Source organism: Saccoglossus kowalevskii, chromosome 22 (genome assembly GCF_978046115.1).
Source record: "Saccoglossus kowalevskii chromosome 22, keSacKowa6.1, whole genome shotgun sequence".
Lineage (NCBI taxonomy): Eukaryota > Metazoa > Hemichordata > Enteropneusta > Harrimaniidae > Saccoglossus > Saccoglossus kowalevskii.
Window position 1 is genome coordinate 8,884,036 of NC_140662.1, and position 13,149 is coordinate 8,897,184.

Genomic DNA, 13,149 nt, shown 5'->3' on the forward strand with positions numbered 1-13,149 from the left:
ACTGATTTGTTTACATTCGTGGTAAATGGTAAAGACTGTCTTACAACCATTGACTACAGTACAGTTATTATTTAAAATGACAGTACTGTGTCTGCAGAGATCATGACGCAGCTGAAATCAAGCTTTGCTAAATACGGTACTCCAGAGGAAGTAGTGTCTGATAATGGACCCCAGTATGCATGCTACACATTTCGGAAATTTGCAAATAATTGAGGGTTAAAACACACAACGTCCAGTCCACGATACCCACAGTAGAAAAAAAAAGCAGTTGGAACAGTGAAAGCATTACTAAAGAAAGCAATGGATACTGGAAATGATCCATACTTAGCACTACAGGAATACAGAACAACGCCAATTTCTGGTATGAAGCTCAGCTCATCATGAATAGACGACTGAGAACCTAGATAACAACATCCCACTGCCTCCTACAGCCAAAGGTGATACCGCAAGTACCTGAAATACTGAAAGATAGACAAGCATTGCAAAAAAGATTCTACAATAAGAGTGCAAAGCCACTACAAAACATATATACAGATGACACAGTCACAATGAAAGTTGGAAGGATTTGGGAACCTGCATTAGTGGTTGAGTAAGCTAATACACCACATTCATGTGTTGTGTCTACGCCAAATGGACTAGCAGACATATCGTTGAAATCATCATGACCTTATTAAAACAGTGGAACCACCACCTGAAATTGAGGTTCCATACCAAGACGACACCCGCTAGAAACACCAGACATATCGCCAACCAAGCAGTTGTCCACAGCACCACAATTATCAAGAGTTAAGCAAGAATATAGAATCATCCGGAAGACTTGTAAAGAAGCCAGCAAGATTCAGTAATGAATAGAATATTTAATAGACTAATTAGATGAACATCAAGTCACTGTGGCAGAGCAAAATAATCTCTGGCTTGATGTATGGAGGCAATAGTCTACTTGTTCTCCATTTAAGGTTTATTAGTTGAGTTAAATTTATAGGTGTGGTTATTACTAGTTCAGTTAATTATCACATTAGACAAATGATCAATATTATTATGCAGCTATGACATTAACATCAACAATTTATCGAATCTATACACAAATTCAACAATTGACTCAAAGTCCAGACTGCATGAACATATCATCCAACTAAAAAGAGGTGTCATAGTAATGCATGTTAAGCATTTATATTTCAAATATGAATATGCATGATAAACAAATACCCCGATCACTGTATTTCACACATGCACAATTGCACTTGCTTCTTGTCATGTTGTTTAATAAAGCAGTCACGTAAACAAATTGCATTTCTGAACAGATAGAGGGCGATATAACCATTTGATTTTAACAACTGATATAAAGGCACCACATTCATCATGCCACCTCTTATGTGGGCCCAAGGTTAGATATATGGATATTCCATGACATGTACACTATTCAACCAGCGTATTATTAGATATACAAGTGACCTTTAATGTAATGTTCAGTCTCCTAGCCATTTATATTACGTCCAAAATCTAGGTAACTGGTGTAATGATGAGTAAGCAATACAAGAAATAACTGACAAATGTAACCAAATGTGAAACATTTTGTATTTGCCATTTTTCTCTTTGGAAATTTCTTACTATCTGAATTAGTAGCGAGTAGTTTCAATTGTGAAATTTATAAATATTTATTAAGATGAAAGGAATGCATTTATTGCACTGAGAGCAAGTGTAGTGTTATTATTTATATTGATTTCATAAAATTTGAATACAACTATTGAGTTCATTTTTCAAATAAGAATGACTTTATAATGTAAACATGAACCTATATAACCAATATACATTTGAGAAACTTGGTACGGTATTTATCTACTGTTTGAATGAACAATGTTTAAAGGGCGGTGGTCTTCGCGCAGTGTCCTGTTCGACATGGGAATCATACCAATGTACATAATGCATATAAAATACTTTGTTTACAAGAAATTTGAACATGCACTGTGCAACGATCGCTGTCATTAAGTGCATCTTCAATGTGCATGTTCATGCAATGCTTTTAACCATTCTATCTTCAGGTAACAAATTGTTAGTCCTATTGAAACAAAGTATACACAACCAAATTCACCCAATTCCGTTTTTTTTGCATGAAAAACATTTTAATAATTGCACAAAAAACAGATTTGCCTAGATACAGTAAATCATGTCTAAAAGCAAGACTGAGAATATCGTTTCATTTACAGACTGGTGTTTTATTTTGAAGATGAGACTGGAGCAAGCAGAATTAACAAACAAACAATCTGTCAGTCTTCAAATACATCTTTCTTCTTGATGTTATTAGCTTTGAAGTAATTTGGGTTTCCACCATATGTTATGTACAGAGTGTACACTGGCTGGAACTCCGGCGATCGCACGCAGATGACATACACAGATGACGTTCAGAAAAACCAGGTTCCAGCTTTATTCATCCAAACTGTGAGCTGGGGAGTAACACCCCCCCCCCTGACTCCTTCTTTCCTTAAAAAATCTGAAAAACTAAAATAAAACCTAAAGGCATGGAAGAGTAAATGTGCGATCAGCCAATCAGGTATGTGTCTCATGGTTAAAGCATTGCGACATTGCCAATACTGAATACAATTAGTCAACAATCTATTTATAAAATTCCTGTAATATATGTTTAAAAAGTCTACTTTAAACATGCAAGTTGTTGCTTCTAAATAATACTTCAACGTCTTGTGAACAAAATATGCGTACATGATGTCGTTATGGCAACAGTATTCTCTCTAAACCATTAAAACGCAACATTCAACGCAATTGTAAATGTGCGATCAGCCAATCGCTGCAGCCGTTGGTTGTTTACCAGGTATGTGTCTCAGCATTGCGACATTGCCACTACCGAATACAATTAGTCAACAATCTATTTATAAAATTCCTATAATATATGTTTAAAAAGTCTACTTTAAACATGCAAGTTGTTGGTTCTAAATAATACTACAATGTCGAGTGAACCAAATATGCGTACATGATGTCGTTATGACAAGAGTATTTCCTCTTAAACACTTAGCCACAACATTTGTCGCAATAGTATTGATTATGGTAGTATAAGTACATGCAGTATAAAATAGGTAAGCTGTTATTTCTACTTTCACAATTCTATTAAGTTTCAAATCATGCACATTTGTAGTTAATTTGCTTAAAACAAGTACAGTTATACTCAATGTTATGAACTGGATAAAATTCAATAGAAATGCCGATTGTGTTAAAACGTTAGCCATTTGTATAAAACACAGCGATGTATAAAACACAGCGACACTTTTCCACAACTAAAGATGCAGGAGAAATGAATGAGGTGTGAAAAAACATGGAGGGCGGATACAGAGTGCGGACAAGAAAATAGAATAAAAACACACTCTCAATCTTTTCCACTATTACAAATTAAGTGATACAACAATTTACGTAAACATTTTTTGTATTAAGAAATTTTCAGGCAATAATTTATGCAAATGCAATTGGTAGCTACAATGATGAAACACGAGGTCAATGACACTGCAATAACAATGTCGCCCACAATAATGCATGCTGTTACAGTCCTAGATCAGGTAGTACCATTTCAAACTAGTGTACTACTCATTATGTGTTGATTCCAACACCCATACATAAATGCATTAGTTGGTAGTTTTCCAGGTCATGTATATTATTTGCCGTCCATTGTTTTCCCACTCGCACGCTGTCCATTTCTGAAAGTACGTTATATTCGCCCTCAGTGTTTTTCACATCTCGATATAAACACATTATAAGTTAAAACCCAACCTCACTGCGGCATTTGTTTTGCCTTTCACCAGAAACAAACAGACCAATAAATTGTAAATGTTCATAGTAGTCATAATCATATCCAATAGACCGTACTACTCCCAAAGCAGTGTTAAGTGCTACACAGAATTCAGGACAATATTATACAACACATGCCAGTAACCAAATGATAAGACAATTCATTCTCCAAATGAAGAGTATATCCTTTTGTGATATGTTTACTTCTACTTCATAGTGTTATTTATAACAAATTTTCAAATTGTATAATAAGTGACCTTTTACATGTATAACGTGTTATTTAGAGGCATAGTCGATGATTTTGTTTTGCAAGTTCATATAATATTTTACTTTCATCCACGACAGATGAACTATATCTGCAATTAAAATATGTTCCATTGTGTGTATTTATATTTTCACTCAACGAAGACCGTAATGCATTTTTTAGTGTTATCTACAACTGCGATTTTACCATCAATGCTGACCGCTATAGCAAATAGTTCACTCCGTGTATAACCACCACAACACCAAAATGTTTCACGCCATGTATAATCACCATCATCATCATCAATCCCAAATAGTTGACTCCATCTAAGATCAACAATCTTACGAATAAACTGACCATTGCTGTCATACTTATTGACTCTACAACAACTGCTCACATATACAAAATCATTTTCATCCACAGCCACACCCCTGGGACGAGACATTGGAGTGGAAGAGAAGGCAAACATGAATTCATCATCATTGTTGAATACCAGAATTTGGTTGTCAACCTGATCTGCCACATACACTATTCCATCACTGTTGATAGCTAAGAATTCAGGTTGGTATAACTCTTGTAATCCAGATCGACTTCCAAATGACTTGACATAGTTACCATCTTGTGTGAACTTCCTAATACATCTCGTTACATCCTGCAAATCAGTCACATACACGTACTTCGTAACAGAATTAATTGCAATCCCATATGGGTCATCTAATATGGAACTTCCAAATGATCTGATAAACTTTCCATTTTCATCAACCACAACTACTTTTTGGTTTAACGCATCTACAATAAAGTACTGATTTTCATTAGATATTGAAATATCTCTTGGTTCAATCAAGTGATCATGAGTAAATTTAAACGATTGTTTGTATTTTCCATGTATGTCATGTATAGTTACTCTGTTGCTATTAGCATCTGTTGTGACAAAGTCACCATTTTTATTGATGGTTATTCCGAAAGTATCATTTAAATTTCCAACTGTTAAAACATATCCACTGATGACATCAATATTGAATGGTGATCCTCGTATATGTTGTCCATCGGTTAATCCAACCTTCACTTCAATTTTGTGTTGCCCTGCCATTTTCCCAGAAAAAGTCACAGAGTAAGTCCCATTATTGTTATTCACAATGTTTATATCTTGCATAATCGATTTCGAAGGAAGTGTCATTTTCGCACTTACATGTGGAGGAGTTTCAATTCGTTTTCCTGTAGAATCTCTGATTGTGATCATCAGGTTGACAGATTCACCTTTCACGAGTTGTTTTGGGATGTTTTCAATAGTGCTTTTGAATGGAGAGGCAACTTCAACAACAATGTAAGGTTGTGCAATCACCATGGCAATAAGAATAATTGCTACTGTTATTGCTATCTTTGTCAATAAAAAGACATCACACTGTTTTTTCATTTTCACCATCAGCTTGTTGACAAATTCCCATTTCAGTTTTCGTCTTGGGATGTTTTCGACACTATGTTTGGGTGGACAGGTATCAAATTTGACCACACCAAGCAGTCCATGTGTATCAATGTTACTCCCTTGATGGAATTCAATAACACCAAATGTGCTATGTTTGGTTTCCATAGCAATCATTTCACCAACATGTTTAGTTGTTTCATGTCTAGTCGACAACAGGTGAACAGCATTCCCATGATGCATCAGTATTTCTAGATAATTTTGGGTACTGACAGTGTTAGCATGGTGAAATTCTATCTCCTCAATATTCAATTCTGCATCTTTTATTTGTTTCCTGGCATTTACATCTAAAGCATCTGTGAGCTCCTTCTCGTCGCTCCTTACTTTCTCTATCACCCCTGTTGCTTTATCAGTAATTTTCTTTTTCTCTGCCTCACAATGAGTTTGGATTTCATCTGGTGTGTTTTTTGCCGCTGCTTTTTTCATCTCAAGTTGTTTTTCTTTTGCTTTCAACTGCTCCAACAGATTTTTGAGTTGTCTTTTATATTCCTCTGCAACCACCTGCAAGTCTCTATGGACATGTTCAGGAACTCTGTGATTGACTATGGTGCAGTCTGAGCATATAGGTACCTCACAAGTGTCACAGTAGAACTTTAGATGACTGTCTTTGTGATCACTACAGAATGCCTTGGACAAGTCAATACTATGAGCGCTAGACTCTGTGTACTCATCAATTGTAAGCATGTTATGGGAGCGGAGAGCAGGGACTCGCTCATGGATTTTAACACATGAAGTGCAACAAAACTGAGAACAATCCACACACCTGTGAATTGCTGGTTTCTTTTCACACATATCACATATTATGGGATGGTGAGATTTGAGCTGCTTCAGTTTCTGGACAGAGTCTATTAAGCTTGCTATGAAGAAATTTGACTTCAACCCCTGGATGGGAGTGTCACACTGAAGTCTGCATGTTGCACATCGTAGAACACCTTCAGATTGTGCCTTATAATCCACGAGACATTTCTCACAGAATGTATGAAGACAGGGTAGAAATCTAGGTTTCTTAAAAAATTCGAAACAAATGGAACAGCTAAGGAAATCCTCCCTGACTTCATTCAGGATTGACTCGGCAGATACAGGTGCTCCAGCCATTGTGACTGCAGTGATGTGTTGCAGTATCACTAGGTCATCAGTGCACAGTGAGTGTAAAAACCTGTAAAAAATATGTAACAAAAACATTTAAGCATAATTGTAATGGAATGTGAATTATGGCATATTTTATTTGCACAATTTTAAGTCATGGTACTGGGCTTCAATCCAACCTATGGCAGGCTCAACGTGTCAAAGTTAACACTATTAGGCTTGTCACAAAGGATATTGGACTTTAATCCTCAGACACTACCTGGCGTACAAATCAACCACCACCCTCAAGGTCTGGTCTTAAAATCCACTATAAATTGCTCTATACAGAAACAATGAAGATAGGTAGGAATCGTGGGGTTTTGAAAACTTCTAAAGAGATGAACAAACTGGAGATATGCTCACTATTTTTTTTTTTGAGTGTTGAATCAAATTCAGGTCGAGGTATGTGTGTGTGTAGCACTATCCGAAATAGTACTAGATCTAGGGGTAAAATGGTACTAGATCTAGCGCTAAAATGTACACAGTGAGAGTGGCATTGTTATCGCATTGTCAACAACATTGAGACGTCTCGTAATTACGGTACGTTTCACTGACAAACTGCACTGCAATCTGAATCATTACAAATATAAGAATCCAGGTGCGATTTCAAAAATTCAAGTATTTTTGGGTCACTCGTGTGGTTTTGTCCAGTAGGTCCATGGTCTGACCTATGAGCGTCATGAAAAATGTGGTCAATTGGAGTTTATTGGAGGTGTTGCTAAACTTTGCATATCCTGTGTTTGCAGAAACCTCATAGTTTACAAGCTCATAACACTAATCTTCAGAAGCGTCAATGTGTATAGCGGTCTAGTCAGGCTTGCTTTCTATGAAAATTCAATAAATTGGACAGAGTGTATCGATGTAAAGAGCGGTGAAATGAACCGACGGATGAACAGACAAATGGATGGACTGAAGTCAAAGCACTAGCTTTTGACGGACTACGTCCACGAAGGTTAATCATAGTGAGACTGTGTCACAATGTGACAAGGTCGCGTTCCCATGCACCTTTGAACTTTGATCAGGGGCTTAGTTTCTGTTCTTGCTGGATCTGATTGCCCTGCTCATTTTCCAAATTCAAACTGGATCTGTCGGATTTGAAGGCACTGCTCGCTTTCAAAATAAGAATCATAAATACATTCTCAGGATTAAATAAAGAAGATTGTGAGATTTAATATGGCAATCTAGCACTGGCATGTTAAAAGAAGTGGTGGCGGTGATTTTTTATGCCAAATCAGACAGTGTAGCCAGGTATTGTAAAATGGTCTGAAGCGGTGTACTTTGACACTCTGAGGTGAGCATTGACACAAGGCATTGTTGTGAACGCACTATTAATTTACTACTATTATCATAGTCAGTGTGGGGAATGCACTCTATAAAGCTATATAGTTCACCTAATACATTTAAGAGATATCATACCATGATGCAATTTGGCAAAATATTAATAATAAATTATTGTATTTCCCGGTTGTGGATTATTCTGTTTCTGGGTCAAATACAAAATAAATCTAAATAAATAAGTAGGTGAAATTGTGTTTGATCTGTCCATATTTCATCACTATTTATATTATTTTTAAAATACAACTTTTAGAAGTAAGAAAGTAAGCTACCTTTTGATTACGCCTGGGATTCATAATCTAACCCCAAATTTTAAGTTTGTTCATTTGTGATTATTAATATTGTTTACTGATGTTTAGATCAAACAAACAAAGCAGTATTTGTTAATTGATGTGGTAATATTATTGGTTAGAAAACAAATATTTCGATTGGTGAGGACTCAAAGGACATATTAAAATGGCTATAAATTATATTTGTTGTTAATTGCAGAATACAACAGTAACTTAGACAAACATCACCCCCATTCAAGAAACGTAAAGTAACTAAGCATTTACTGGAGTAGAAAGTGGAAAGAAAATTCTTCATTAGATGGAAGAACAAAGATGAAAAGATTTAATTTTAAAAATAAGAGATTGGCAATGTTAGAACAATTACAAAACAAGAAACAATTTTGAGTTTCATGATAATGAGATGCATGTTTAACATTAATTTGATATGATTTTAAGTTATTCTAATAAAATAAGACAATTATCATAATTTTATTTGTTGTGTATTTTACATATTTTATATTTATATCTGTATAACATATTACGTTTCACTGAAAGGCGGTGCTATTTTTCCTGCAAGTAAAATGCCCTTTGTGGTACTGGGATAATGCGTATGCATTCCACGAATCTTAAGCGTGTATTGAAATCTTAAAGTACGGCGGTCGTTGCGCCGCATCCTGTTCGATATGGGACTCATATCGACGTGTACAACGTGTGTAACAGACATTGTTTATTTACGTGAAATTCGAACACGCACTGCGCGACGACCACCACCCTTTAACCTCTCTACTGAACGGCGTGATTTTTTACTGTCATCACCATATTGTTCCGAACACCAAAACTGCAACATTGCCAGCTAAGTTGCTGACTGCTTTGGTGTACGCGTCTAAAGATCGTTATCTTACTTGACCTCCTCGGAACAACTCATTTTTAAGAGGGGGTGCCACTCGACTCAATGTGGGCAGTGTAAGTAAGCTCAAGTTAGCACACGCCTATTTCTCTCAGTGTGCTTGTTTTGTTTATTATTACAGCAAGTCTAAGAAGTATTTGGGCAGCAAATTGCAAACTCGCTAACGAATTGGCTAACTGCTTGGGTTTTGACTAAACAGTTAGCTTTTGAAGCTCTGGCGCCGACTCGTGGTCGCGTACACTCTGGTTGGAAGAGTCTATATTGCATTAAGGGACATAGAATGTTTTTACGTAGCCTGGAATTGCTTTGCGCGGCGTTATAATGTATAAGTAGTTTCTCTGTAGTCATAGTACAAATGTGAAGTAAACAAAATTATCAAGAGTGATTTTGGGTTTGTTGAAAAAATATCCGAAATGCTGTGACATTATAATTGGTGATGGGAATTGCCAAGCCAGTGTATAAAATAGTGAACACAAATTTTCGTAAATATTACTGACCGGGAAAGAAGCCCAGTGTCTTAAGTGTCTTAAATATAAATATTATACTATAGAACGGTATATCTCTCTTGGAGGATGTAGTGGCCCTGAAAAGGTTCATTTTGTTTAGGTTTCCTTAGTATATAGCGGTCCATATTAAAAATCCGCAATGTTGGAAGAAACCTCTAGAAAGTTCTGGTGTGATCATGTTCAGGGCATCCAGAATAGCGAGTTCAGTGAACCGATTAGCAAATACGTCATTTCTTTGCAATTCTCGTTTTAGATGCCGAAAACAAAGCTCGCAGGTATTAAATTGTGGGCTATATGGAGGCTGAAACAAGAGAGTGACTTGTCTGGCATCGAGCATCTCGCGGAGAGCGGGTTCGGTGAAATTACCGTGATGAAAACCACAATTGTCCATCACAACAGTGTCATGAATTTGTTTTTGCGTATCTGTTGACCGACTTAATTAACTGATTATTAGCTGAATTGCTGTGTTATGTCTGTCATCGTTTAGGTCTATTTGAAGTTTTGGACGGAACTTGGCTCAGTGGTTTGGAACTAATTACAAGATACCGTCGCTATTCTGACATTCGTAGTTATTAATGTAGTGAACGATTAATCAAAAGATATGACGTATTCAGTACTTAGTTTGATTGGCTTTATGATTGAAGTTTACGCCTTAGAGTCTTTTTACTGCTTTGTAATTGGTTAGAGTTTTGAAAATGAATAAAGAGAGTTTGAGTTGGTCTTGGCGAATACTCCAAGACAGACGCAGCCTTGGACAGTCGAGTCCAGTCTGAGAGAGAGTCCAGTCCAGGGGCGAGCCTTGAGAGAGTCCAGTCTTGGGCGAGTCTTGGTTCAGCCTTGGATAGTCTTGGGGACTTTTCCCCAGGGCGCTGTGTCTTATAGAGTGCTCCAAAAGATCGACTGAGACGAGAGTTGAAACGTATTTCGTTGTGTGTGTCTTATTTGACTGTAAAGTTAAAGTGACTTTCCCGATCCCGTACCTCAAGGGGACGAGATAGAGAGACGAGACGAGTTCCCCCCCTGGCAAGTGTGGAGAACCCCGAGAGAAAGAGAATTTACCCCTGATAACAGTGTCGCCTTCTCCAATAAACGACAAGTTGAGAAATCATGTCAATATAATTCATGATTCTATCAGGGGTAAATCTCTATTCTCGGGGTCTCCACACTTGTCAAGGGTGAATCTCGTCTCGTCTCTCTATCTCGTCCCCTTGAGGTACGGGATCGGGAAAGTCACTTTAACTTTACAGTCAAATAAGACACACACAACGAAATACGTTTCAGCTCTCGTCTTAGTCGATCTTTTGGAGCACTCTATAAGACACAGCGCCCTGGGGAAAAGTCCCCAAGACTCTCGCAAGGCTGAACCAAGACTCGCCCAAGACTGGACTCTCGACTGCCCAGGACTATGGAAAGCCACAGCTATCTTAAGTCGTAAAATATTATGTTGTGTAGTGCATTTACAATGTTATGTGGTGCATTTACCATGTTGTGTAGTGCATTTACCATATTATGTGGTGCATTTACCATGTTGTGTAGTGCATTTACCATGTTGTGTAGTGCATTTACATTGTTGTGTAGTGCATTTACATTGTTGTGTAGTGCATTTACCATGTTGTGTAGTGCATTTACCATGTTGTGTAGTGCATTTACCATGTTATGTAGTGCATTTACCATGTTATGTAGTGCATTTACCATGTTGTGTAGTGCATTTACCATGTTATGTAGTGCATTTACCATGTTGTGTAGTGCATTTACCATGTTATGTAGTGCATTTACCATGTTGTGTAGTGCATGTACCATGTTATGTGGTGCATTTACATTGTTGTGTAGTGCATTTACATTGTCGTGTAGTGCATTTACCATGTTATGTAGTGCATTTACCATGTTGTGTAGTGCATTTGCAATGTTATGTAGTGCATTTATCATGATATGTAGTGCATTTACCATGTTATGTAGTGCATTTACATTGTTGTGTAGTGCATTTACCATGTTATGTAGTGCATTTACATTGTTGTGTAGTGCATTTACCATGTTGTGTAGTGCATTTACCATGTTATGTAGTGCATTTACCATGTTATGTAGTGCATTTACCATGTTGTGTAGTGCATTTACCATGTTATGTAGTGCATTTACCATGTTTTGTAGTGCATTTACCATGTTATGTAGTGCATTTACCATGTTGTGTAGTGCATGTACCATGTTATGTGGTGCATTTACATTGTTGTGTAGTGCATTTACATTGTCGTGTAGTGCATTTACCATGTTGTGTAGTGCATTTGCAATGTTATGTAGCGCATTTACCATGATATGTAGTGCATTTACCATGTTATGTAGTGCATTTACTATGTTGTGTAGTGCATTTACCATGTTATGTAGTGCATTTACATTGTTGTGTAGTGCATTTACCATGTTGTGTAGTGCATTTACCATGTTAAGTAGTGCATTTGCAATGTTATGTAGTGCATTTACCATGTTGTGTAGTGCATTTACCATGCTATGTAGTGCATTTACATTGTTGTGCAGTGCATTTACCATGTTGTGTAGTGCATTTACCTTGTTATGTAGTGCATTTGCCATGTTATGTAGTGCATTTACATTGTTGTGTAGTGCATTTACCATGTTATGTAGTGCATTTACCATGTTATGTAGTGCATTTACATTGTTGTGTAGTGCATTTACCATGTTATGTAGTGCATTTACCATGTTGTGTAGTGCATTTACCATGTTATGTAGTGCATTTACCATGTTATGTAGTGCATTTACCATGTTGTGTAGTGCATTTACCATGTTATGTAGTGCATTTACCATGTTGTGTAGTGCATTTACCATGTTGTGTAGTGCATTTACCATGTTGTGTAGTGCATTTACATTGTTGTGTAGTGCATTTACCATGTTATGTAGTGCATTTACCATGTTATGTAGTGCATTTACATTGTTGTGTAGTGCATTTACCATGTTATGTAGTGCATTTACCATGTTATGTAGTGCATTTACCATGTTATGTAGTGCATTTACCATGTTATGTAGTGCATTTACATTGTTATGTAGTGCATTTACCATGTTATGTAGTGCATTTACATTGTTGTGTAGTGCATTTACCATGTTATGTAGTGCATTTACATTGTTGTGTAGTGCATTTACCATGTTGTGTAGTGCATTTACATTGTTGTGTAGTGCATTTACCATGTTGTGTAGTGCATTTACCATGTTGTGTAGTGCATTTACCATGTTACATGTATGTAGTGCATTTACCATGTTGTGTAGTGCATTTACCATGTTATGTAGTGCATTTACCATGTTGTGTAGTGCATTTACCATGTTGTGTAGTGCATGTACCATGTTATGTGGTGCATTTACATTGTTGTGTAGTGCATTTACATTGTCGTGTAGTGCATTTACCATGTTATGTAGTGCATTTACCATGTTGTGTAGTGCATTTGCAATGTTATGTAGCGCATTTACCATGATATGTAGTGCATTTACCATGTTATGTA

The 13,149-nt window shown here is 36.7% G+C and overlaps 1 long non-coding RNA gene across 2 annotated transcripts; it reads left to right on the plus strand.

The window, feature by feature from the left end:
* Nucleotides 1-4,546: 4,546 nt before the first annotated feature.
* LOC144344957 (uncharacterized) lies at nucleotides 4,547-8,582 on the plus strand. Of its 2 annotated transcripts, none has more exons than XR_013419298.1 (2): nucleotides 4,547-4,594; nucleotides 8,463-8,582. It is a non-coding gene; the product is annotated as an uncharacterized LOC144344957 (long non-coding RNA). The 2 variants fall into 2 exon arrangements; XR_013419299.1 differs by lacking the exon at nucleotides 4,547-4,594 and adding an exon at nucleotides 7,832-7,929.
* The last annotated feature ends 4,567 nt before the right edge of the window (nucleotides 8,583-13,149 follow it).